The following is a 27,609-nucleotide window of genomic DNA, read 5'->3' as shown; positions in this document are numbered from 1 at the left end:
CCTCTTATCTGAACCGTACTAAAAAATGTAAAACATGCCATGATTAAACTACGTAATTCTATATGTCACATTACAAGTAAGTTTTAAAAATCTATTTGGTAAATATATTCTCATTTCATCTTGAAATACCTGCCTTTTAAGGGGAGGGTAGAGAGACAAGGAATTAGTGTAAATCAAGAGGCCTAAAAGTATAATGACAAATATTTATAATTCAGATTCATCTCAGGCAGGGGTTTCCTTTCAGATAATTAAGAGGTGATGACCTATGTTTAGGAAAAATTGGGTTGTTTAGAGGCCATGTAGGGGCCTATGATTTCCTAGAAAATATAGACCCAAAGAGCTCCTTGCTAGTAATTACACTGCTGAAGAAGTTCTTGTACTTTGCCGCACAACAATTAACACAAGAGCCTAGGTATGAGCTGCATAAAGTGCAGGTGGACAGAATGAAAAATCAGACTCAATCTGTAGTTCTGAAGGAAGGGTCAAACTTGGTTGGGGTAGGTGTTAATGAAGAAACTGAAATGTATTTCAAGAGCACTTCAGATAAACAGGATGGGGACCGAAGCCAAGAAGGAGAATAAAGAGTAATTACTGCATAAGAGGCTAGAGTATACCTGAAGTCCAAAAGCAGTACTGAATTTAGAATCAGAAGATACAAATAATACACAAGAGAGTGTGCAATGCAGGGAACCATGCTTGATGGGTTTCATCTAAAGGATTGTAGCCGGCTCCACCTTTGGCAAGTTAGCTTTTCTGTGCCTGGTTTTGAACCCAGGAACCATGACTCTAAAGATTTTGTGCTCTTAACTACTGCAATCTCCTTTTCAGTATAAAAATGGCTATATTAATAGGATTGTAATACGTCCCGATTTGCCCAGGACTGTCTCAGCTAATATCTATTTCTAAAATATTTTTAATAGTGCCTCCTTATACTCTGAGAGCATATCTTAACATGACTTGTATATAATTTTCAATATTATGTTTAATCCCCAATTGTTTATTATCCATCATGCCCCCCAAACTCTGACCTCCCTTGTTACCCAGATTACATTCCCTCTCTCCCTCTAGCATACTTGCCTGACAAAATCTGAAACTTAAATATAATCACTTGTTCCACATTTTCATCTAAACAGATGAATGTGATTGGAGAAAAATATAAAACAGTAAATTCAAGCGTGCCCTCAGTACCACCGGGTATTTCTACTTTATTTCTCTCTTCAGTTTATTTTCAAATCAACTCTTTAAAAGGACTGCTTCACACTTCTCTCTCATCACACCTCCAATACCCCACTTCCTCCATGCCTCCACTCCTATCCTATGACCTTGCAGTATATCACTGGGAAAATAGCCTTTTCTTTTGAACTCACTCTAGCCAAGCTTTTAAACCAACCCTCCACCAAAATAGCTCTTTTCAACGTCACCAGTGATCCTACCTTGCTAAATCCAATGGTCACTTCTCAGTCATCTCATTCAGTTTATCACTAGCATTTGTCCCAGTCTATTTACATTAACAGCTTCCCCCACCTGAGACAATGACCTGCATGCAATTAGTTTATTTGAGGGAAGTGATTCAGAAAATAGGAGACGGGACTGAGAATGGTGAGCCAGGAAAAGAAGGAACATCAATCCAAGGGCATGTTATTGATCTGTTTACTACTATAGGCAACTGAGGACTGTTGCCACTGAGGACTCTCTAAGGACCATGTAGAATGCACCCCAGAATTTTCCACCAGACATAGAAGAGGAGAGCGTTTTTCTATCAAATCTCATCTCCTATTAATTAAGTGTAATCCTAGAGGGTGTTTACTTGCAAGTTGGCACATGATTTGGAATCACTGAGCAGGGTCCTTCAAGTGATTCACATGGTGGTGGCAAAGAAGCCCCCGCAGGAAGCAATAGTATGAGATAAAGCTGTATGAGGTAGCATCAAGCTACACCTGCATGTAGTTACTGCAGCATGGCCTGAACAAAAAGGCAGTCCATATTGAAATATATTCTTTATTTGGCTTCCAGCACACCACACTCTGCTGATTCTGCTCTCACCCCATTGATCACTCCCTCTCCAAGTCCTTTGATAGTTCTTCCTCATTTTCCTGAACTGTAAATATTAGTGTGCCTGAAGTTTCAGTTTTTAGTCCTCTTCTCCATCTACACTCACTCTCATGGTGATCTCCTCTAGTATCCTGGATTTAAACACCATTTATGTACTCACAACTCCAAAACTTATAGCTCTAGCCCCAATCTCTCCCCTGAATTCCAGACTGCTCACTTAAAATCTCTACCTACAAGCTTAATAATAATATAAAACAACATATTTAACAGATAAATCTTGATTTCTATGTCATTCAGTTTTCCCCCACCTCAGTAAATGATGATTCTATTCTTCAGAGACTCAAGCTGACCATTTGGAAGTATCCTTCACTTCTATCTTTTTCTCATGTCAATTGGTCAACAAATCCTGTTGGCTCTACACTCAAAATATATCCAGAATTTGACTATTTCTCAGTATCATTACTGCTACTACCTGTTCTGATCTACCATTATCTCCTCCCTCGATAATTGCAGCAGCTCCCTGATTCCACTAATCCCAAAGTCTAATCCCAACAGACAAACCACGATGATTGTTCTGAAGATGAAGGCCAGATCTTGTCATTCTTCTGCATAAAATCTTCCAGTGATATTCCAATTAACTTAGAACCAGACTCATCCAGTTACGACTATAAGGCCCTACATACTCTTCCCCTCCTATTTACATGGCCAGCTCTCTCATTTAATTCAGGAGTTCACTCAAATGTCACTTCCTCAAGGAGGCTTCCCTGAATACCCTAAATCAGCATTGCTCATCATTTTATCCTCTTGTTTTGGTTCATTTTCCTTCATAGGAATTCTTACTACCTGATTATATTATATGTTACTGTTGAATAAATAAATGAATATGTGGGAGTTTAAATTGGAACAGTCTTTCTTGAAGTCATCAGATATTGATCCAATGTTTCTTATGTGCCAGACAGACATTGCTCTATGTACTGCTCCACTCTGTTGCTTCCCAAAACTCTTCTCTTGCCCCTGGAACCTCTGCTTCTTTCATTTCTCCACTTTTGGAATTAACTGGGATTATAATGCTTCCCCTTCAGTACTCTCCCATGGAGACTGTTCATTCTCCCATATATGGCTTCATTTCATTCCCAATGCAGCGTAGACTCCAGAGAGATGAAGATTTGAGTATCATCTTCATAGGAAGTGTTGGTTGAAATTGGAAATGTGTGATAGCTCTCTCTGGCAAAAAGTATAAACTGGAGAAAAACAAAACACCAGCAGAATCTTTCCTCTAAAGTGATGCCTATCATGATTAGAAACCATACAGTTATGCTAGCAAGAATTATTATTATTATGCTAGCAAGAATGCCAATTATATAAAAAAGGCAGGTTCACTGGATCTCTTTACTGTAAAAAATACTTCTAGAAGAATACATTTGGAAACAACTACCATATGAATATAAGAGATAACAATTATTGAGTTCCTACTATGTTTCAGGCATAAAATTAATATTTAATCCTCATGACAACTTTATGATATAGATATTTTATCACTATTGACAATGGATGTGGAAACAGAGGCTTTGGAAAGTTAAGTTACTTGCATAAGGCAATTAAACTAACAAGTGAAAAGAAGTCCTAGGATTTAAAACCAGGTTTGTCTCAAACACCTTGTTCTTTGCACTCTTCAATACCACCTTGTTTGCTAATTATATCAATTTAGAATGTGTGTATGAAAATTAAACATGCATTTTTAAAATTTTTACTAGGTCTATCAGCAGCTTTCAACATAATTGACCCTTCCCTCCTTTAAGTTCTTCCCTTTCGTGGCTTCAATTAAACTACATTTTCCTGTTTTCCCTCCTAATATGTGGTTACTTCCCAGTCTCTTTTTCTAGGTTTTTTTCTTCTATCTGGCCTTTAAATATTGAAGTACTCAGGACTCTTTCTGTCCCTTTTGTTTTACAAGTCTACACACTTTTCCCAAGAAATGTCATCTCAAAACTCTTCCCTGACCCCCAAGAACCATTTCTTCATTTCTCTACTTCTGGAATTTACACTCTTATGACTTCAACTATACTGATGACTCCCACATTTGTATCTCCAGCGCACATCATTTTTCTAAGCTCAGTGCTATATCCAGTTGCATACTCTATATCTACATATATAATAGATACCTCAAGTTCAACACATTCAAAATTGAACTAATTAACTTTGTTCCTCAAATCAGCTCATCTTTGATGGTTCTCAAACTCAATAAATGTTATTACTATCTACTCAAATGCTCAAGCCATAAGCTTGTGAATCTTCCTATCTTCATTCTCTTCATCTCCTATATGCAATGAATCAAAAAGTGCTGACAATTCTTCTTTCGTAAGAATCTCTCTAATTAATTAGCTTTTCTACATCTCCACAATCATAATTAACCAAAAAGCTATTAACAATGCCTTATTGTATTGCTCCAATAGCTCCTTAACTAGTTTCCTCATAAAACCTTTTATCCCCACTCCAATATTTTCTCCACATAGCAAAGAATAATATTTTTAAATGTAAATTTTTATTATGTAATTGTCTTTCTATTGCTCTTTGTAGTTCCCTAATTATTAAATCAAACTTCTTAACATTGCCAGGCCTCTGCCTACTTCTCTCCTACCTCATATTCTACCTTCTCTCCCTCACTGTACTCCAAGTATACTATCCTTTTCTCATTTTCTTAAACATGCAAAGTTTTATCCTGCTTCAGGTAATTTGCCTATATTGGTCTATCAGAGCAAACCCCTTTACATAGCTTACCTCTGCTCATTCTTTACATCTCTTACCCATTACTCGCTCAGGAAAACCTTTTGTTTTGGTCCCTTGAAGACTAGATTATGTCCTTCATTATACACTTCTACAGCACTTGGTGCTATCTCTGACTACATCAGTAATTATTTAATTACAGATTTATTTCTGTTTTCTGCTAAAATATAAACTTTATAAGGGCAGGAATAATTATTGTATTGTTAATTCCTGTATGTTCACTACCTGGCATATCATATAAAACTATTGGCAGGGTGGAGGGGGGAAGCACGTATTGATGTACTACAGTGTATTCTACTGAGAAAAGTAAGTTTCAGATTATTTTTCATTATGAATCATCAATGTAATTGCTCCTTTATACTGACTTAAAAATTGAAAGATGTATTTTAATTATGTCTATGACTTAAGCCTATACTTCACTTTCTATTGCAATTGTATTATAAAATGTGCCCGAGCTGTTGGCTAGAAATTTTTAAATTTATGTTATATACCACTTGAAAGTCATGCATTTTTTCAGTCAATGCCAAAATACTCAGAAATACTGTTAATTCTTCCTTACTGCCTACCTTTGTCACATCATGCTGGGTCAGGCAGGGTTGACTCATCTTGGAAAATATATTCATTTGACTTCATTTACTTTTACTTTCAAATAGGAGATCCTTACGTTACAAAAAAAATTTTCTTCTCCTCTCCTCTCTTGGATGCAAAAGCAAGACTCAATTTTATTTATAATTTTATTATAAAGACATAGATAAGTTAGAAGGAAATATGTGGAAAGTGATATACAATACAAAAAGTAATCCAAAGAAAGCTAGAGTGACTATATTAATATCACATAAAGTAGACTTCTGAATAAGAAATATTTTTCAAGAATAAGAGGAACATCTCATAATGATAAGTCAATTCTCCAAGAAGACATGGAAATTCTAAATGTACATACGCCCACCAGATTGAATATGCACGAAGCAAAAACTGACAGAAAAGAAAGCAGAAACAATAAAATGTGATTAGACTTGGATATTTCAACACCTTTCTCAGTAATTGATAGAACAAATAGACAGAACATCAGTAAGAATATGAAAGATTTGAAGAACCTTATTGACCAACATGTCTTAATTGACATTTATAGAAAACTCCACCCAACAGCAGCCAAACACACATTATTTTCAAACGCACATGGAACATTCACCAAAATAGACCATATTCTGGATGACAAAACAAGTCTCATAAACTTAAAAAGAGCAAAATCATACAAGGTATATTCTCTGGCCACAATGGAATTAAATTAGGATTCTATAACATATCTGAAAAATCTCTAAATATTTGAAAATTAACAACATGTTTGTACATAACACATGGGTCAAAAAGGAAATCACTAGTTAATTCAGAAAATATTTTGAACGGAATGAAAATGAAAACATGGCATATCAAAACTTGTGGGAGGGCTGGGCACTGTGGCTCATTCCTGTAATCCCAGCACTTTGAGAGGCCAAAGTGGGAGGATCAATTGAGCTCAGGAGTTCAATACCAGCCTGGGCAATATAGTGAGACCCCATCTCTTAAAAAAAAAGTGTGAGAGACAAAAAATTAGCCGGGCGCGGTGGCGGGCGCCTATAGTCCCAGCTACTCAGGAGGCTGAGGCAGGAGAATGGCGTGAACCCGGGAGGCGGAGCTTGCAGTGAGCCGAGATTGCGCCACTGCACTCCAGCCTGGGCCACAGAGCAAGACTTCGTCTCAAAAAAGAAAAAAAGAAAAAAAAAAAGTGTGAGAGAATGGCTACCCAGACTTCATCAGTACACAATGTATCCATGTTAACAAAATTGTACTTTTTTCTTATAATCACAAAGTAGTGAATAAGAGGATAAAATAAAGGAATTAGCATGGTAGATATCTAAAGAGATAATTGAGTCAAATATAACTCAGAGGCTTGAGCCTAAGTCACTAGAAGTATGAAATTAGAAAAATTAGAAATGAGAGATTTTGGTTAAATTTACAGAAAAAAACCTTGTGAGGTATAGCTAAAACAGTGCCTTTAGAAGGAAATGTATGGTATTAAGTGCTTATATTAGAAAAGAAGAAAGGATTCAAATCAACAATGTAAGTTTCTACTTTAATAATTACAAATATAAGAGCAAAATCAACCCAAAGTGTAGAAAGAAGAAACTAATAACAAAGAGAATAAATGAAACTGAAAATAGAAAAACAATAGAGAAAATCAATGAAACCAAGACCTATTTGGAAAGATGCATAAGACTTAACTAATCTGATCAAGAAAAAAGAGAGAAGACACAACATATGTATGTTAGAAATGAAGGCGTGAACATCACTATGGGTTCTGCATATATTAAAAGTATAATAAGGAAATACCATGAACAATTTTATGCCAAGAGATTTTACAACTTAAATGAAATTGGCAATTGCCTTGAAACACCAAATGACCAAAATTTACTCAAAAAATAGAAAATCTAAATAGCATATTTTGTAAAGACATTGAATTCATAATCAATTAAAAATACCATTAAGCCAGATAGTTTTCGCTGGTGAATTCTATAAAACATTTAAGGAAAAAGTAACATCAATCTTATATAAATTATTTCAGAAATTACAGAAGAAAGAGACAGTTCTCAATTTTTAGGCCAGTTTTCAATTTTCAGGCCAGTTTTACTCTGATTTAAAAACTAAGTTAGTACAACAAAAGAAGGCTACAGAGTAACATCCCTTATGAACAAAAATACAAAAGTATTTAATAAAATATTAACAAATTTTATCTAACAAGATATGTAAAGGATAATGCATCACAACCAAGAGAGGTTTATCCTGGAAATGCAAGGGACAAAGACATTAACATTTGAAAATAAATTGTTGAAATTCACTGTATCATCAGAATAAAGGGGGAAACCATATGATCATCTTAATAGATGCAGAAACAGCATCTGCAAAAACAGTCAAGGCCGATTTATAATAATAATTTTTTAAACCCTTAGCAAACTAGAAATTTAAGATAACTTCCTCAACCTGATAAAGGGCACCTACAACAAAAGCCCTACTGCTTTACCCTTAAGATTAGGAATAAATGGACATAGAGAGAAGGATGACTACCAGTGGCTAGGAAGGGTAATTGGGGGTTGGGAGGAGGCAGGGATAGTTAATGGGTACAAAAAATAGGAAGAATGAATAAGACCTACTATTTGATGGCACAATAGGGTGATTATAGTCAATAATAATTATATATTTTTAAATAACTTAAATAATGTAGTTGGATTATTTGTAACTCAAAGGATAAATGCTTGACAGGACAGATACCCCATTCTCTATGATGTACTTATTTCACATTGCATGCCTGTATCAAAATATTTCATATACCCCATAAATATATACACCTATGTACCCACAAAAAAAAATTTTAATTAAAAATATATTAGGAACAAGGCAAGTATGTCCACTCTTGTCATTTCTAGCCAATATTGTACTGGAAGCCCTAGCCATTGCAATAAGGTCCATATAAGAAATAAAAGACATTAAGATTGGAAAGGAAGAACCAAAACTATATCCACAAGTGACATTATTGTGTACATGGAATATCCTAACGAATCTCCCAAAGGGCTATTAAAATTGTAAGTGAGCAAGTCACAGGATACAAAATCAATATATAAAAGTCTATTGCATTTCCATAAACTAGCACATAACAATTGAATATTGAAATAAAAAGCAATTACTTTTAAAATAACAATCAAAAAACACAAAGTACTTAAGCTTATATTTAACAAAATACATTGAAAACCTGTACATTTAAAACTGTAAACTTTGCTGCAGAAATTGAAGAAAAATAAATGGAGGCATACATCATATTCATAGATTGGAAGACTCAGTAGTGTCAATCCTCCCAATATTAATTCATAAATTTAGCCTGAAAGATACTGACAAGCCGGTACTAAAATTTATATAGAAATACAAAGGATCTAGATGTCAAAATGAATTTTGTAAAATAACAAATTGGTAATACACTACTTGAGATCAAAACTTACTATTAAACACAGAGGAAGGTGTCAGGATAATTGCACAGGAAGAATGGTATACATGAAAATAAATATATGAGAGCAAAATGCCCTGATCAAGTAAATGAGATGCTCTATCTGGAGAGAAGAGTTTAAAATATATTTTTGGACTAGGAAAATGAATTGGACCCAAAATGAAGATAATTTTAAATGTCCTGATGAAAGTTGTTAGAAAACTAGTTGTCCTAGACTGGATTAGGAAAATGAAATGTGGCAAATATACACCATGGAATACTATGCAGCCATAAAAAAGGATGAGTTCATGTCCTTTGTAGGGACATGGATGTAGCTGGAAACCATCATTCTCAGCAAACTATCGCAAGAACAGAAAACCAAACACCGCATGTTCTCACTCATAGATGGGAACTGAACAATGAAAACACTTGGATACAGGAAGGGGAACATCACACACCAGGGCCTGTGTGGGGTGGGGGGAGGGGGGAGGGATAGCATTAGGAGATATACCTAATGTAAATGATGAGTTAATGGGTGCAGCACACCAACATGATACATGTATACCTATGTATCAAACCTGCATGTTTTGCACATGTACCCTAGAGCTTAAAGTATAATAAAAAAAAAAATAAAATAAAATAAAATTAGTTGTCCTATAATATATAGAATGATACTTGAAAAAGGCAGGGATACAAGTTAATATTGTTTTCATGAAGCCATACACAAAGTAGTGAATATGAGGATAAAGAAAAAAATAGGCATGGTAAATATAAAAAGAGATAATTTAGTCAAATATAATTCAGAGGTTGGAGTTTAAGTCACTAGAATTATGAAATTGGAAAAAATAGAAGTGAGAGATTTTAGTTAAAAAATGAATTCCATTTATAAATGTTTAATTTTATATCATTATGGTATCAATCTGTTAATATAGAACAAGTGCTTTTCAAATATAGATAGAAAGAATGGATTTGAGATATAGACTTGGAAATCATGCACATAAAGAAGATAGTTGATGCTGTGAGAAGGAAAGTATAAAGAGAGATGAGAACAGAAGTACTTGGACTAAGGTTCAAAAAATACCAACTTCTGACTGCAAGAACAGAAAGAATGAATCAAGTAGAAAGGAAGGAATCCTGGATTGTCACTGTGTTGACTTACACTGCTCTATGTTTCCAGGACTGGGAAAACTGGAAATGAGCAGGTGAAAGTCAGAAAACTAAAATAAATTACTTGTTTCTTTCTAAAATGTCTAGTCAACCTTCATCTGTTTTCCTTGACCTAATATTTACAGAGATGCTCAGTAAGTTCTAGTACTCAATATATGTGGTCTAAGGTTTTTCTTGGTCTAAGGACATGAAATATGGATGAATGTAAGCCAAGGGCTTTACAAGGCATATGGTTGTTTGTTCATCATAAGTTACAATAAAACTAAACAAAAAAAAGTTTGAAAGACTATAAAGCTACAGAAATCAAGATAGTTTAGTGTTGGCAAAAAGATAGTCATATAGATTAATGGCGGAGAATAAGGTATCTAGAAAGAGACCCATATATTCATGGTCAATTGATTTTTTTATGAAGGTGCCAAGGCAACTAAATGGAAAAAAGAGAATTTTTATAGCAGGTGGTGCAGGAACAACTAGATGTTCATATGAAAAAAAAAGAAGCTTGACAACTTGACACTTCATGCAAATAAAAATTAACTTGAAATGGAAAATAGAAAAAAAAAGAGAAAATCTTTACAACCTTTGGGTAAGTAGATTTCTTAGGACACAAAAAGCATAAGCCATAAAAGAAAAACACTGATAAATTGGATTTCATCAAAATGTAAAAGTTTTATTCTTCGAAACATACTGTCAAAATAAAAAGACAGGTCTCAGATTGTGAGAAAATGTTTACAAAACAGTTATCTGACAAAGGATTTATATCGAAAGTATACTCAATAGTAGTAATAACAGTAAGAATAGGAATAAGAATAAAAGAAAAACAACCAGAAGAAAAGGTGGGCTAAAAATTTGAATGGGCCCTCTGTATAATTGCCATTTGTATATTTTCTTGTTTGTATAAAAGATGTACATTCAGTATTGCTGTCATCGGAAGAAGAAAAAAAAGAAGATATACAAGTAACAAATAGGAACATGAAAACACCCTCTACAAAACAGTAGAATAGATAAAATAAAGGATGGATGTAATGATACCCTCGATTGCTAAGGATGTGGAGAAGCCGAAACTCTCACATCTTATCTGTGAGAATATTAAATAGTACAACCACTTTGGAAAATATTTCAGCAGTTTGTGTGTGTTTGTTTGTTTGTTTGTTTGTTTGTTTGTTTTTGAGATGGAGTTTCACTCTTGTTGCCCAGCCTGGAGTGCAATGGAGTGATCTCGGCTCACTGCAACCTCCACTTCCCGGGTTCAAACGATTCTCCTGCCTCAGCCTCCCAAGTAGCTGGGATTACAGGTGCGTGCCACCACACCCGACTAACTTTTGTATTTTTAGTAGAGATGGGGTGTCACCATGTTGACCAGGCTGGTCTCAAACTCCTGACTTCAGGTGATCCACCCACCTCGGCCTCCCAAAGTGCTGGGATTACAGGTGTGAGCCACCATGCCCAGCCAGCAGTTTGTTATAAAAACTAAACATATGCTTTTCATATGACCTCGTGATTCCACTCCTAGGTATTTACCCCAGATAAATACATAGTTCCATAAGAAGATTTGTACTTGAATATTTATATCAGCTTTATCTATACTAGCTCTAACTTGGAAACAACCCAAGTTTCCAGCAACAGATAAAATGGATAAACAGGCCAGGTGCGGTGGCTCACACCTGTAATCCCAGCAATTTGGGAGGCCAAGAAGGTGCGAATCACTTGACATCAGGAGCTCAAGACCAGCCTGGCCAAGATGGTGAAACCCTGTCTCGACTAAAAATACAAAAATTAACGGGGTGTGGTGGCGGGTGCCTGTAATCCCAGTTACTTGGGAGGCTGAGGCAGGAGAATCACTTGAACCCGGGAGGTAGAGCTTGCAGTGAGCTGAGATCTCACCACTGCACTCCAGCCTGGGTGACAGAGTGAGACTCTGTCTCCAAAAAAACAAATAAATGGATCAACAAATTGTAGCATATCCATACAATGAAATAGCACCCAGTAGAAAAAATCCTGCCTATGTAATTAAGTCTCCATAAAAAGTGAAAAGGACTGAGTTTATAGAGCTTCTAGATTGCTGAACACCTGGAGGTTCCTGGAGGATGACAATCCCAGAGAGGGCAGGAAGCTCCGTGCCTCTTCCCCAATACCTTGCCCTAGGCATCTCTTCGTTGTTATCCTTTGTAATATCCTTTGTAATAAACCAGCAAAAGAGTAAGTGTTATCTTGAGTGCTGTGAACCACACCAGCAAATTACTCAAACCCAAAGAGAGTGTCGTGAGAACTCCCGATTTATAGCTGATCAGTTGCAGGTCACATCTTGGGGTTTGCAATTGGCATCCGAAGTAGAAGAGCAGTCTTGTGAGATTGAGCCCTTAACCTGTGGGATCTGATATTAACTCCAGGTAGATAGCATCAGAATTAAATCAAATTGTAGGACACCCAGCTAGTGTCCACTGGAGAATTGTTTGGTGTATAGGGAAAACCCCACACACATCTGGTGTCAGAAGTTTTATGTTAAATGACTGTGTGTGAGTAGAGAGAAACTTTTTTCTTCAGATTATCACCTGGAGAAAGTCATTTTTAAATGCTCTCCTTCTTTGTATGAGAAAATTATTTTCAATGATAATTATGTATGTAATCTGTACCTAATCTGTAAAAAATGTTATTTTTTGTTTTTTTCTTTAGTTTTAAACCAAAAATTAATTTTAAAAGACTAAATTTCAATCTTAAACATATTCAAGAAGTAAAATATATCATGTGTGAACTAAAAATTACACTTATCAAGCAAACAGTCTTTCTAACAGCTCATACTCTGTTCTATTGCTTTGATTTTTTAATGTTTTCACATTTTTTTTTTATTTCAATAGCTTTTGGGATACACAGGTTTTTGGTACATGGATGAATTGTATAGTAGTAAAGTCTGAGATTTTAGTGCACTCATCAACCGAGTAGTGCACATTGTACCCAATATGTAGTTTTTAAAATCCCTCATCCCCTTCCCCCCCCCTTTCTGAGTCTTCAATGTCCATTATACCACTCTGTATGCCTTTGCATACCCATAGCTTAACTCCCACTTATAAGTGTGAATATATGGTATTTGGTTTTCCATTCCTGAGTTATCTCACTTAGAATAATGACCTCCAACTTCCTCCAAGTTGCTGCAAAAGACATTATTTCGCTCTTTTTTTCTGGCTAAGTAGTATTCCATGATGTATATATACCACATTTTCTTATCCACTCACCAGTTGATGGGTACTTAGGTTGGTTCTATATCTTTGCAATTGTGCTGTGATAAACATACAAGTACAGGTGTCTTTGATACAATGACTTCTTTCCCTTTGAGTAGATACCCAGTAGTGGGATTGTTGGACTGAATGGTAGATCTACTTTTAATTCTTTGAGAAATCTCCATACTGTTTTCCATAGAGGTTGTACTAATTTACATTCCTACCAATGGTGTGTAAGCCTTTTCTTTTCACCATATCCACACCAACATCTATTGTATTTTGACTGTAAACCGACTCCCTGTATTAGGAAGTTCTTGCATTGCTATAAAGAAATACCTGGGACTAGGTAATTTATAAAGAAAAGAGGTTTAATTTGCTCATGGTTGTGCAGACTTTATAGGAAGTGTGGTTCTGACATCTGTTTGGCTTCTGGGGAGGCCTCAGGAAGATTTACAATCATGGCGTAAGGTGAAGCGGGAACAGGCACATCACAGTGTGAAAGCAGGAGCAAGAGCAAAATGCCCAGATCTTGTGAGAACTCACTCACTATCACTAGCACAGTACCAAGGGGATGGTACTAAACCATTCATGAGAAAACCACCTCCATGATCCAATCGTCTCCCACCAGGCCCCACCTCCAACATTGGAGATTACAATTCAACATGAGATGTGGGTGGGGACACAGATCCAAACCATATCACTCCCCAAATGAATGTGTAGCTGAGTCTTCATATGTCATGGACTTACTGCAGAATTGGACTTACTCTGAATTAATTTTTATCTAGAATTAAAGGTTAAATGATCAAAATATGCTAACTTGAAGGTTGCATTTAAATTGTTTAAAGTCAACAATAACAGTATCAAATGTTCAAAACTTAGCCCAACAAAAGAGTTTTAACCAACAAAAGGGTAGGAAAGAATCATATTAAGCAAATATTAGGAAAAGAAAACTGGTATACCTACATCAATTTCAGATAAAATATACTTTTATACAAAAATACTATTAGGTATAGAGAGGATCACTACCTAATGGTAAATGTTCAATTCACTGCAAAGTTAGAGAAATTTTAAATATATTAGTACCTAACAAATAGCCTCGAAAATATGAAGCAAAAACTTGATAGAATAACTGGGTAACTCTATTACCCAGTATAATGAACAAACATAGTACATAGAGAGAAATATTAATACCCCTCTTTCAATTAGGTCAAGGCAACAAAAAATTCAGAAGAATATATAAGATATCTTTATCGCAACTAAGAAGTTGAACCTAAACTTACTAATGCTGACCCCCAACATATAAAGAGTTTGAATAGTCTTTGAAACATAAAATGAATTAAAGCAGTATTTTTAAATATTCCTAGAAAGAAAACACCTTTTTTTGTACAGGCAAATTCAACTACATTTTAAGGAGAAGATCATTTAAATTTTAATCAAACTCTTCTAGCAACAGAAAAGAAGGAAAGCTTCTAACTTATTATTTTAAAGCACCATAATCATGATATGAAAACCAAAGACATTACCTAAAAGGAAAATGACATGTCTGCTTTATTTATGAATATAAATGCACAAGTTCTACATGAAATATTACTAACTGAATTTAATGGTTCATTTTATGCTAGGGACGTAAACGTAGCTTAATATTAGAAGGCATATAAAGGTAATTGACCAAAACTAACAGATTAAAAGAAAAAATTGCATGACAATTTATTACAGAAAAAGTCACCAGGCGCGGTGGCTCACGCCTGTAATCCCAGCACTTTGGGAGGCCGAGACGGGCGGATCACGAGGTCAGGAGATCGAGACCATCCTGGCTAACACGGTGAAACCCCGTGTCTACTAAAAAAATACAAAAAACTAGGCGGGCGAGGTGGCGGGCGCTTGTAGTCCCAGCTACTCGGGAGGCTGAGGCAGGAGAATGGCGTAAACCCGGAGGCGGAGCTTGCAGTGAGCTGAGATCCGGCCACTGCACTCCAGCCCGGGCGACAGAGCGAGACTCCGTCTCAAAAAAAAAAAAAAAAAAGAAAGAAAAAGTCTATGATAACAGTTTGACTGTAGAAAACAATGCAGTTTATTTTCCATTGGTCAGGAACAAGAAAAATGTAGTCCTGATGAGTGCCAGCAGCCATCCTATGACTTTAAAGGCAGCCATTCTTAAAATGATTCTGACTCTCTGGATGGCAGAATTCAAGGGAGAGATTTAAACAAGAGACATACATTTTGTATTATCCGCATATAGATGGTATTTAGAGCTACAAGACTGATTGAGGGAGGGGAAGTGAATGTAGATAGAGAAGAATAGAGATGCAAGGATGGAACCCCAATGTTTGTAAGTTACTCAGTGAGCCTTATGGGAATCGGCTGAAACTTAAAGGGCCAGAGTGAAAAAAGAGAATAAATTCAATGACCCTAACAAACAAGCAAATCCCAGGTTCTCTGGGAGTCAGAACCGTATAAACCAAAGGGTTCATGAATGCCTAAAGATACATGCTCAGGCATGCTCAGGTATTGGATTCTGTAATCCAGGGGAGGACGCTATTTCTGAGAAAGACTAGACTAAGTTTTCCTCCAGTGGAGGAGAGTATCTGTCACCTAAGTTCAAAGGGATAAATTGGGTAGGTCTGAGGATGCGGTTAAAGTCAAAATGGTCACGTCATTTTATAGGTTTAATTTTCAGTATTGCCTATACCTAAGGTTAGAGCTGGAAGAATAAATAGATACAAGAAAATTTTCCCTAAATATTACCAGAAGTGCTGATTGAAAGTAAATTAAGGAAAAAATGAACTGCATTTTCTATCATATGTGTTTCCAAAATTAACTGCCCTATGGATATCTTATGTAAAATGGTAGCCAGAGGACAAAGATGAATTAGAACAGTTCCACAGGGAAACATAGGGACTCTGATATATGTTAATTTTTAATTACACACCACAAGGGTTAATTATATGGGGTCATTAGAAAAATAACCGCTCCAGATTATCTCTCCGGTATGTGCAAAAGTGATGAGCCACAATAGCAGATGTACTTTCCCAACAACAAAAATACTAAACCCTACAGTTTAAGTAGAACACCCCTAAACAGGAATTGGTCCAGAATATAAGGAAAGTGATAGGATGGGAAATCAAATAGGTGCAGGATTTTTTAGCCTAATGAAAGAAATGATTCCAGGGTAGCAGGATCATTGTCTACAAATATTCAAAAAGTTGCCCTGTAAAAGATGAGAGACAATTGATTTGTGTATCTTTAGTAGCAAAAGGAACCAGTTGAAGTTGTGAAGTTGATTATCTAAGATAAACATAAGGTACAGTTCTAGTTGTCCAATAATTGAATAGTCTGCCTCATTAAGTAATGAGCCCCCGTTCAAACAACACTTAAGAATGATTCTTACGCTGGGCGCGGTGGCTCAAGCCTGTCATCCCAGCACTTTGGGAGGCCGAGACGGGCGGATCACGAGGTCAGGAGATCCAGACCATCCTGGCTAACCCGGTGAAACCCCGTCTCTACTAAAAAATACAAAAAAACTAGCCGGGCGAGGTGGCGGGCGCCTGTAGTCCCAGCTACCAGAGGCTGAGGCAGGAGAATAGCGTGAACCCGGGAGGCGGAGCTTGCCGTGAGCTGAGATCACACCACTGCACTCCAGCCTGGGAGACAGAGTGAGACTCCATCTCAAAAAAAAAAAAAAAAAAAAAAAAAGAATGATTCTTACTCGGGACGCTGGGGAGCGTTTTACAGCATTGAGTAGCTGTTGGATGAGAGAAACTTTAAGCTCTAATTTCAGACTCTTTTACTTTATGAAAAAAATACTTTTTCATTTTATTGAATTCAATCCCACATGTCATCAATGGAATTTATATTCCCTTGAAGATTTATGTCATTGCAGTTTTCTTTCCTTTCTTTCAAATAATTAACAAAACTATTGAAAGACACAATATGGCTTTTCAGACATTTAGCAATCTATGAAGGAAAACAATTTGGACACAATTACACATGATAAGTATGCAAAGTGTTTAGTGAATTAATCTGCTATGACTTTCTTTAAAAATACCATTTAGCTGGGCGCAGTGGCTCACGCCTGCAATCCCAGCACTTTGGGAGGCGGAGGCGGGTGGATCACCTGAGTTTGAGACTAGCCTGGCCAACATGGTGAAACCCCGTCTCTACTAAAAATACAAAAATTAGCCAGGTGTGGTGGTGGGTGCTTGTAATTCCAGCTACTTGGGAGGCTGAACCAGGAGAATCGCTTGAACCCGGGAGGCAGAGGTTGCAGTGAGCCGAGAGCGTGCCATTGCACTCCAGTCTGGGTGACAGAGCGTCTCTCCATCTCAATAAAAACAACAACAACAACAACAACAACAAATTAACCTCAACTCCAGAGTCACAGAAACAATACAACAATAAATTTGTGTTAAGTCCTGAAATTTGTGTTAATTTATTACACAATAATAGAAAACTAACACAATATCTATAAAATATTCAGTCTTCCAATACATGACCATGGTATATCTTTCATTTATTTACATCTTCTTTTATTTCTCTCTACAAAGTATTGTATTTTTACACATACTTAATTTACCCATCCATGCTTAATGATTTTGTATGCTTCTGTAAATGGTATTCTAAAATTTTAATTCCCAATTGTTCATTGCTTAGTACACATAAATACAATTGATATTTTATCTTGTGACTTTATTCACTCAAATAGCTTTTCATGTAGATTTTTGAAGACCTTTTACATAGACGATAATGTCATTTGTAAATAAGAACCATTTTATTTCTACTTTTGCAATCAGTATGCCCAGTATTTCTTTATTTCCCCCACCACACTGGCTAGGATTTCCAGTACTATGTTGAACAGAAATTGTAGGAATAGGCAGCCTACCTTGTTCATGATCTTAGGGAAAAAACATTCACTTTTTCACGCTTAGATATGATGTACAATGTAAGATTTTTGTCCATACTTTTTGTAAGGCTGAGTTGGAGGAAGGCTTTTAGTTTTTCTCCTTTGGCTTCTTGACCCAGAGTTGATGCTGTCTCTTCCCCATATACCTCCTGGAGACCAGCAAGGGCCCAGACCCAGGGACCCTTTTTCTGCCCACACATGCTGCTGCAGCTTTACCCTGCAGTCCTCAATGTTTTGAGCCACATCTACAAGATCAAGTAAGATGGTGACTTGGAAACACTATGCATTTTGGGGATACTGAGCAAGAAGTTGAAAGGATGCTCAGGGCCCATCACAAATTGCTTATATCCAACATAGCTATAAAAATTTTGAGTCCCTCCTCTTCCCACAATTTCCCAGCATATTTCATTTTTTCTTAAAATACTTAAGATCAGAGTACAGGGGAAAAGAATAATCATGAAGTGCAGTGAGAACTAAGTATTAACTCATTCATGAGCATATATAATGTATACAACTATTCTTTTGTTACTTTAAAAATTCAAATGGTATAAGAGAATATGGTTCTGCATATAATCTATATTGTACATTTTTATTTCTATAGTCTATTACTTCAGGTTTCCAGTGAACACCTGCTCAGGTCTAACAAATGAACTTCTAATGTTTTGTTCTGCTCAAAGCTCTATATCCTCACTGCTGATGGTATTTTAGCATTGTGGGTTATTTGATTCAGCATTCACACCATACCTTGCCTTTTGGCTGGAACCCCAGGGCTTACCACCCCATTGTCAGCACGACATGCCTTCATCCTCCCACCTAGAGGTAAATGAACAATAATCAAAGCACCATTGGGTTTTTTTTTCAATTCTTAGCCTCATTAACAGCTAGAGAAGTGGAGGACCCTTATTTACACCCTGATCTGTCCACCACTGGGTAGAAAGCGTTTACTATTAGATTCTGAGCAGTTTTCTCATATTGACTAACACAGCCTGCACCTATACTCATTTTCAAAACTGTCAAGAACTGCGAAATATCTGCAATTTTACCCTACTTACAAGATAATGAGATATCCTATTACTGTTCAATGGATGCTGGCAGAAAATATAAGGCTCCTCGATTGATACTTGCCCATGTAATAGGTTGCATTATAGGAGAGAAACACTACAACTGGGGTATTCACTTTTGCAGTGAACCCCTGCATTTTGACCAAAGGAGAGACATAATATCATCACTCTGGGTTGCTCACTGCAAACACAATCCTGAGAAACAACACAGGTAAAAAGTATTCAGGACTGGCCAAGCACAGTGGCTCACGCCTGTAATCCCAGCACTTTGGGAGTCCAAGGTGGGTGGATCACCTGAGGTCGGGAATTTGAGACCAGCCTGACCAACATGGAGAAACCCTGTCTCTACTAAAAATACAAAATTAGCCAGGCATGGTGGCGCATGCCTGTAATCCCAGCTACTCGGGAGGCTGAGGCAGGAGAATCTCTTGAACCCGGGAGGTGGAGGTTGTGGTGAGCCGAGATCATGCCATTGCACTCCAGCTTGGGCAACAAGAGCAAAATTCCGTCTCAAAAAATAAAAGTATTCAGGACTTCGCATTTTTGGCATATCTAGCAAGAAGTTGAAAGGATGCTCAGGGCCCATCACAAATGTTAGTTTGCTAAGGATAATGGCTTCTGGCTCCATCCATGTCCTAGCAAAGGACATAGTCTCATTCTTTTTATGGCTGCATAACATTCCACGGTATATATGAACCACATTTTCTTTATTTAGTCTATCATCGATGGGCATGTCTTTGCTATTGTGAATGGTGCTTCAATAAACATACGCATGCATGTGTCTTTATAACAGAACAATTTATATTCCTTTGGGTATATACCCAGTAATGGGATTGCTGGGTCAAATGGTATTTCTGACTCTTTGAGGAATGACTACATTATCTTCCACAATGGTTGAAATAATTTACACTCCTACCTACAGCTGTATAAGCATTCTTTTTTCTCTATAACCTTGCCAGCATCTGTTATTTTTTGTCTTTTAATAATGGCCATTCTGACTGGTATTAGATGGTATCTCATTGTAGTTTTGATTTGCATTTCTCTAATGATCAGTGATATTAAGCTTTTTAAAATATGATTGCTGGCCCCATGTATGTCTTCTTTTGAAAAGTTTTAGTGTCCTTTGCCCACTTTTTATGAGGTTTTTTTTTTCTTGTAAATTTGCTTAAGTTCCTTGTAGATGCTGGATATTAGACCTTTGTCAGACGCATAGTTTGCAAAAATGTTCTCCCTTTCTGTAAGTTGCCTTTTTACTCTGCTGATAGTTTTTTTTTTGCTGTGTGGAAGCCCTTTAGTTTAATTGTATCCCATTTGTCAATTTTTGCTGTTGTTTCAATAGCTTTTGGTGTTTTCATCATAAAATCTTTGCCCATGCCTATGTCCTGAATGGTATTGCCTAGGTTGCCTTCCAGGGTTTTTATAGTTTGAGATTTTACATTTAAGTCTTTAATCCATCTCTAGTTAATTTGTGTACATAGTGTAAGGAAGGGGTCCAGTTTTAATATTCTTCATATAGCTAGACAATTATTCCAGTGCCATTTATTGAATAGGGCATCCTTTCTCCATTGCTTGTTTTTGTCAGCTTTGTCAAAGATCAGATAATTGTAGGTATCCTGTCTTACTTCTGAGTTCTCTATTCTGTTCTGTGGGTCTATGTGTCTGTTTTTGTACGAGTACCATGCTGTGTTGGTTACTCTATCCCTGTAGTATAACTTGAAGTTGGATAGCATGATGTCTCCAGCTTTGTTCCTTTTGCTTAGGATTGCCTTGACTATTCGGGCTCCTTTTGATTTCATGTGATTTTAAAATAGTTTTTTTCTAGTTCTGTGAAGAATCTCAATGCATATACTACCTTATTTTAAGAATGACTGGGGTCCATTCCAGGATGGCCAAATGTGGTTCATCTCATTGGGACTAGTAGGACAGTGGGCACAGCCCACGGAGGGCGAGCGGAAGCAGGGTGGGGCATCGCCTCACCCAGGAAGTGCAAGGGGTCGGGGGATTTCCCTTTCCTAGCCAAGGGAAGCCATGACAGATTGTACTAGGAAAATTGGGACACTGCCACCTAAACACTGTGCTTTACCAACGGTCTTAGCAAATGGCACACCAGGAGATTACATCCTGTGCCTGGCTCAATGAGTACCACTCCCATGGAGCCTTGCTCACTGCTATTCTGAGACCGAACTGCAAGGTGGCAAGCCTGGCTGGCGGAGGGGCGTCTGCTGTTGCTGAGGCTTGAGTAGATAAACAAAGCAGCCAAGAAGCTCGAACTGGGTGGAGCCCACCTCAGCTCTACAAGGCCTGCCTGCCTCTGTACACTCCACCTCTTGGGGCAGGGCATAGCTGAACAAAAGGCAGCAGAAACTTCTGCAGACTTAAATGTCCCTGTCTGAGAATTCTGAAGAGAGCAGTGGTCCTCCTAGTGTTTGAGCTCTGAGTATGGACAAACTACCTCCTCAAGTGGGTCCCTGACCCCTGTGTAGCCTAACTTGGAGACACCTCCCAGTAGAGGAGGACTGACCTCATACAGCCGGGTGCCCCTCTGAGATGAAGCTTCCAGAGGAAGGATCAGGCAGCAATATTTGCTTTTCTACAATATCTGCTGTTCTGCAGCCTCTGCTGATGATACCCAGGCAAACAGGGTCTGAAGTGGATTTCCAGAAAATTCCAACAGACCTGCAGCTGAGGGACCTGACTGTTAGAAGGAAAACTAACAAACAGAAAGGAATAACATCAACAAAAAGGACATCCACAACAAAACCCCCTCTGTAGGTCACCATCAAAGACCAAAGGTAGATAAAACCACAAAGATGGGGAAAAAGCAGAGCAGAAAAGCTGAAAATTCTAAAAACCAGAATGCCCCTTCTCCTACAAAGGATCACAGCTACTTGCCTGCAATGGAACAAAGCTGGACGGAGAATAACTTTGACAAGTTGACAGAAGCAGGCTTCAGAAGTTGGTAATAACAAACTTCTCCAAGCTAAAGGAGGATGTTTAAACTCATCGCAAGGAAGCTAAAAACCTTGAAAAGAGATTAGATGAATGGCTAACTAGAAAAAGCAACCTAGAGAAGACCTTAAATGACCTGATGGAGCTGAAAACCATGGCACAAGAACTACGTGACAAATGCACAAGCTTCAGTAGCTGATTCAATCAAGTGGAAGAAAGGGTATTAGTGATCGAAGATCACATTACCAAAATGAAGTGAGAAGAGAAATTTGGAGAAAAAAAATAAAAAGAAACAAATAAAGCTTCCAAGAAATATGGAACTATGTAAAAAGATCAAATCTACATTTGATTGGTGTACCTGAAAGTGATGGGGAGAATGGAACCAAGTTGGAAAACGCTCTTCAGGATATTATCCAGGAGAACTTCCCCAACCTAGCAAGGCAGGCCAACATGCAAATTCAGGAAATACAGAGAACACCACAAAGATACTCCTCAAGAAGAGCAACTCCAAGACACATAATTGTCAGATTCACCAAAGTTGAAATGAAGGAAAAAATCTTAAGGGCAGCCAGAGAGAAAGGTCGGGTTACTAACAAAGGGAAGTCTATCAGACTAACAATGGATCTCTTCACAGAAACTCTACAAGCCAGAAGAGAGTAGGGGCCAATATTCAACATTTTTAAAGAAAGAATTTTCAACCCAGAATTTCATATCCAGCCAAACTGAGCTTCATAAGTAAAGGAATCCTTTGTCTGTAAAATCCTTTACAGACAAGCAAATGCTGAGAGATTTTGTTACCACAAGGCCTGCCTTACAAGAGCTCCTGAAGGAAGCACAAAACATGGAAAGGAATAACTGGTACCAACCACTGCAAAAACATGCCAAATTGTAAAGACCATAAATGCTAGGAAGAAACTGCATCAACTAATGGGCAAAATAACCAACTAACATCATAATGACAGGATCAAATTCACACATAACAATATTAACCTTAAATGTAAATGGGCTAAATGCTCCAATTAATAGACACAGACTGGGAAATTGGATAAAGAGTCAAGACCCATTAGTGTGCTGTATTCAGGAGACCCATCTCACATGCAGAGACATACATAGGCTCAAAAAAAGGGATGGAGGAAGATCTACCAAGCAAATGGAAAACAAAAAAAAGCAGGGGTTGCAATCCTAGTCTCTGATAAAACAGACTTTAAACCAACAAAGATCAAAAGAGACAAAGAAGGCCATTACATAATGGTAAAGGGATCAATTCAATGAGAAGAGCTAACTATTCTAAACATATATGCACCCAAAACAGGAGCACCCAGATTCATAAAGCAACTCCTTAGAGACCTACAAGGAGACTTAGACTCCCACACAATAATAATGGGAGACTTTAACACCCCACTATCAATATTAGACAGATAAACAAGAAAGAAGATTAACAAGGATATCCAGGACTTGAACTCAGCTCTGCAACAAGCAGACCTAAGAGACATCTACAGAACTCTCCACCCCAAATCAACAGAATATACATTCTTCTCAGCACCACATTGCACTTATTCCAAAATTGACCACATAATTGGAAGTAAAGCACTCTTCAGCAAATGTACAAGAACAGAAATTATAACAAACTGTCTCTCAGACCACAGTGCAATCAAATTAGAACTCAGGATTAAGAAACTCACTCAGAACTGCACAACTACATGGAAACTGAACAACCTGCTCCTGAATGACTACTGGGTACATAACAAAATGAAGGCAGAAATAAAGATGTTCTTTGAAACAAATGAGAACAAAGACAGAACATACCAGAATCTCTGGGACACATTTATACCAGTGTATAGAGGGAAATTTAAATGCCCACAAGTGAAAGCAGGAAAGATCTAAAATAGATACCCTAACATCACAATTAAAAGAACTAGAGAAGCAAAGAGCAAACACATTCAAAAGCTAGCAGAAGGCAAGAAATAACTAAGATCAGAGCAGAACTGAAGGAGAGAGAGACACAAAAACCCTTCAAAAAAATGAGTGAATCCAGGAGCTGGTTTTTTGACAAGATCAACAAAATTGATAGACCACTAGCAAGACTAATAAAGAAGAAAAGAGTGAAGAATCAAATAGACGCAATAAAAAATGATAAAGGGGATATCACCACCCATTACACAGAAATACAAACTACCATCAGAGAATACTATAAACATCTTTACACAAACAAACTAGAAAATCTAGAAGATATGGATAAATTCCTGGACACATACACCCTCCCAAGACTAAACCAGGAAGGCGTTGAATTGCTGAATAGACCAATAACAGGCTCTGAAATTGAGGCAATAATTAACAGCCTACTAATAAAAAAAAAAAAAAACTCCAGGACCAGATGGAGTCATAGCTGAGTTCTACCAGAGGTACAAAGAGGAGCTGGTACCATTCCTTCTGAAACTATTCCAATCAATAGAAAAAGAGGGAATCCCCCCTAACTCATTTTATGAGGGCAGCATCATCCTGATATCAAAGCATGGCAGAGACACAACAAAAAAAGAGAATTTTAGACCAATATCCCTGATGAACATTGATGCGAAAATCCTCAGTAAAATACTGGCAAACCGGATTCAGCAGCACATCAAAAAGCTTATCCACCATGATCAAGTTAGCTTTATCCCTGGGATGCAAGGCTAGTTCAACATATGCAAATCACTAAATGTAGTCCGTCATATAAACAGAACCAAAGACAAAAACCACATGATTATCTCAATAGATGCAGAAAAGGCCTTCAACAAAATTCAATAGCCCTTCATGCTAAAAACTGTCAATAAACTAGGTATTGATGGAACGTATCTCAAAATAATAATAGCTATTTCTGGCAAACCCACAGCCAATATCATACTGAATCGGCAAAAACTGGAAGCATTCTCTTTGAAAACTGGCACAAGACAGGGATGCCCTCTCTCACCACTCTTATTCAACATAGTGTTGGAAGTTCTGGCCAGGGCAATCAGGCAGAAGAAAGAAATAAAGGGTATTCAATTAGAAAAAGAGGAAGTCAAATTGTCCTTGTTTGCAGATGACATAATTGTATATTTAGAAAACCCCATTGTAGGCCGGGTGTGGTGGCTCACGCCTGTAATCCCAGCACTTTGGGAGGCCAAGGCAGGCTGATCACGAGGTCAGGAGATCGAGACCAACCTGACTAACATGGTGAAACCCTGTCTCTACTAAAAATAGAAAAAAATTAGCCCAGTGTGGTGGGAGGCGCCTGCAGTCCTAGCTACTCGGGAGGCTGAGGCAGGAGAATGGCGTGAACCTGGGAGGCGGAGCTTGCAGTGAGCCGAGATTGTGCCACTGCATTCCAACCTGGGCAACAGAGCAAGACTTCTTCTCAAAAAAAAACCGGCCGGGCGCGGTGGCTCAAGCCTGTAATCCCAGCACTTTGGGAGGCCAAGACGGGCGGATCACGAGGTCAGGAGATCGAGACCATCCTGGCGAACACTGTGAAACCCCGTCTCTACTAAAAAATACAAAAAACTAGCCGGGCGAGGTGGCCGGCGTCTGTAGTCCCAGCTACTCTGGAGGCTGAGGCAGGAGAATGGCGTGAACCCGGGAGGCGGAGCTTGCAGTGAGCTGAGATCCGGCCACTGCACTCCAGCCCTGGCGACAGAGCAAGACTCTGTCTCAAAAAAAAAAAAAACCATCGTCTCAGCCCAAAATCTCCTTAAGCTGACAAGCAACTTCAGCAAAGTCTCAGGATACAAAATCAATGTGCAAATATCACAAGCATTCTTATACACCAGTAATAGACAAACAGAGAGCCAAATCATGAATGAACTTCCATTCACAATTGCTTCAAAGAGAATAAAATACCTAGGAATCCAACTTACAAGGGATGTAAAGGACCTCTTCAAGGAGAACTACAAACCACTGCTCAGTGAAATCAAAGAGGACACAAACAAATGGAAGAACATACCACGCTCATGGATAGGAAGAATCAATATCGTGAAAATGGCCATACTGCCCAAGGTAATTTACAGTGCCCATGGAGGGAGCATTTAAACTAGCCCCAGCCAAAAGGGAATTCCCTGCACCAGTGATAAAAACTCAAGTTTTGGCTAGCTCCACCACTGGCCAGTTAAAGTACCCTTGGCTCCTGAATCGATTTAAAAGGCAGTCAAGCTACAAGAACTGCAGTCCTTGAGGAAGTTCAGCTGCTGCACTGTGCTCAGAGCCAGTGGAATGGGAGTACATGTGAACCAGTGAGACATCAGCTGTGGCAGCCAAGGGAGTGCTTGTGTCACCCCTCCCCCAAGTCCAGGCAGTGCGACTCAGGGAGTGACTCCTTCTGCTTGCACTAAGGAGAGGGAAGAGCACAGAGGACTTTGTCTGGCAACATGGGTACCAGCAAAGCCACAGTTAAATAAAGCACAAAGCAGATTCCTGAAACCCCTGATTCCAGGCCCTAGTTCCTGGATAGCATTTCTAGACCCACCCTGGGCCAAAAGGGAGCCTACTGCGCTGAAGAGAAAGACCCAGTCCTGGCAGGATTCACCACCTGTGGAAAAATGAGCCCTTGGGCCTTGGTAGCCCAGCAGTATCATCATCGTCTTTCGGCGAGACCCAGTACTATGCTGACTTCAGGTGTGATCCAGCACAGTCTCAGCTGTGGTGGCCACAGTATGCTTGCATCACCCCTTCCCCAACTCCAGGCATTCCAGCATGGAGAGAGAGAGAGAGAGAGAGAGAGGAGAGAGAGAGAGAGAGACTCATTCTGTTGGGAGACAGTGAGGGAAGAGAACTAGAGACTGCCTGGAGAAATCTGGATCTCGTCCAAGTGCACCAAGGCAGTAAGAACCTGCAAAAGTTGCAGCATTGTTAGGGTTAGGGAGCCCCCTAGTGCAGATATGGTTGCAATGACCAAAGACTTAGATCAAAACCCTTTGAATTCCTGGAAAGCCTTAAGAAGGACCAGTACATACAAGGCCAGACTGTGAAGACTAGAATAAATATCTAATTGATGAATATCCACAAGCATCAGGAAAATGTAGGAAAACATGACCTCACCAAACAAACTAATAAGCCACCAGTGACAAATCCCAGAATAACAGAGACATGTGACATTTCAGCAAAGGATTCAAAATAGCTGCTTTTTTTTTAGTGGGGGGCAGGAGGATTGCTCTGTTGCCTAGGCTGGAGTACGGTGGTGTGATCATAGTTCACTGCAGTCTCAAACTCCTGGGCTCAAATGAGCCTCCCACCTCACTCTCCCGAGTAGCTGAGACTAGAAGTACACACCACCATGCCTGGCTAACATTTTTTAAAAATTTTGTAGACATAAGGTCTTACTATGTTGCCCAGACTGGCCTCAAACTCCAGTTCTCAGGCAACCTTCCCATCTTGGCCTCCCATAGCACTGGGATTACAAGCATGAGTCACTGCATCCAACCAAAATAACTGTTTTGAGGAAATTCAAGAAACTTCAAGAGACAC

This window comes from Trachypithecus francoisi, unplaced genomic scaffold (genome assembly GCF_009764315.1).
Source record: "Trachypithecus francoisi isolate TF-2019V2 unplaced genomic scaffold, Tfra_2.0 Lachesis_group6, whole genome shotgun sequence".
NCBI lineage: Eukaryota > Metazoa > Chordata > Mammalia > Primates > Cercopithecidae > Trachypithecus > Trachypithecus francoisi.
Note: the sequence above shows the minus strand (reverse complement) of the source record.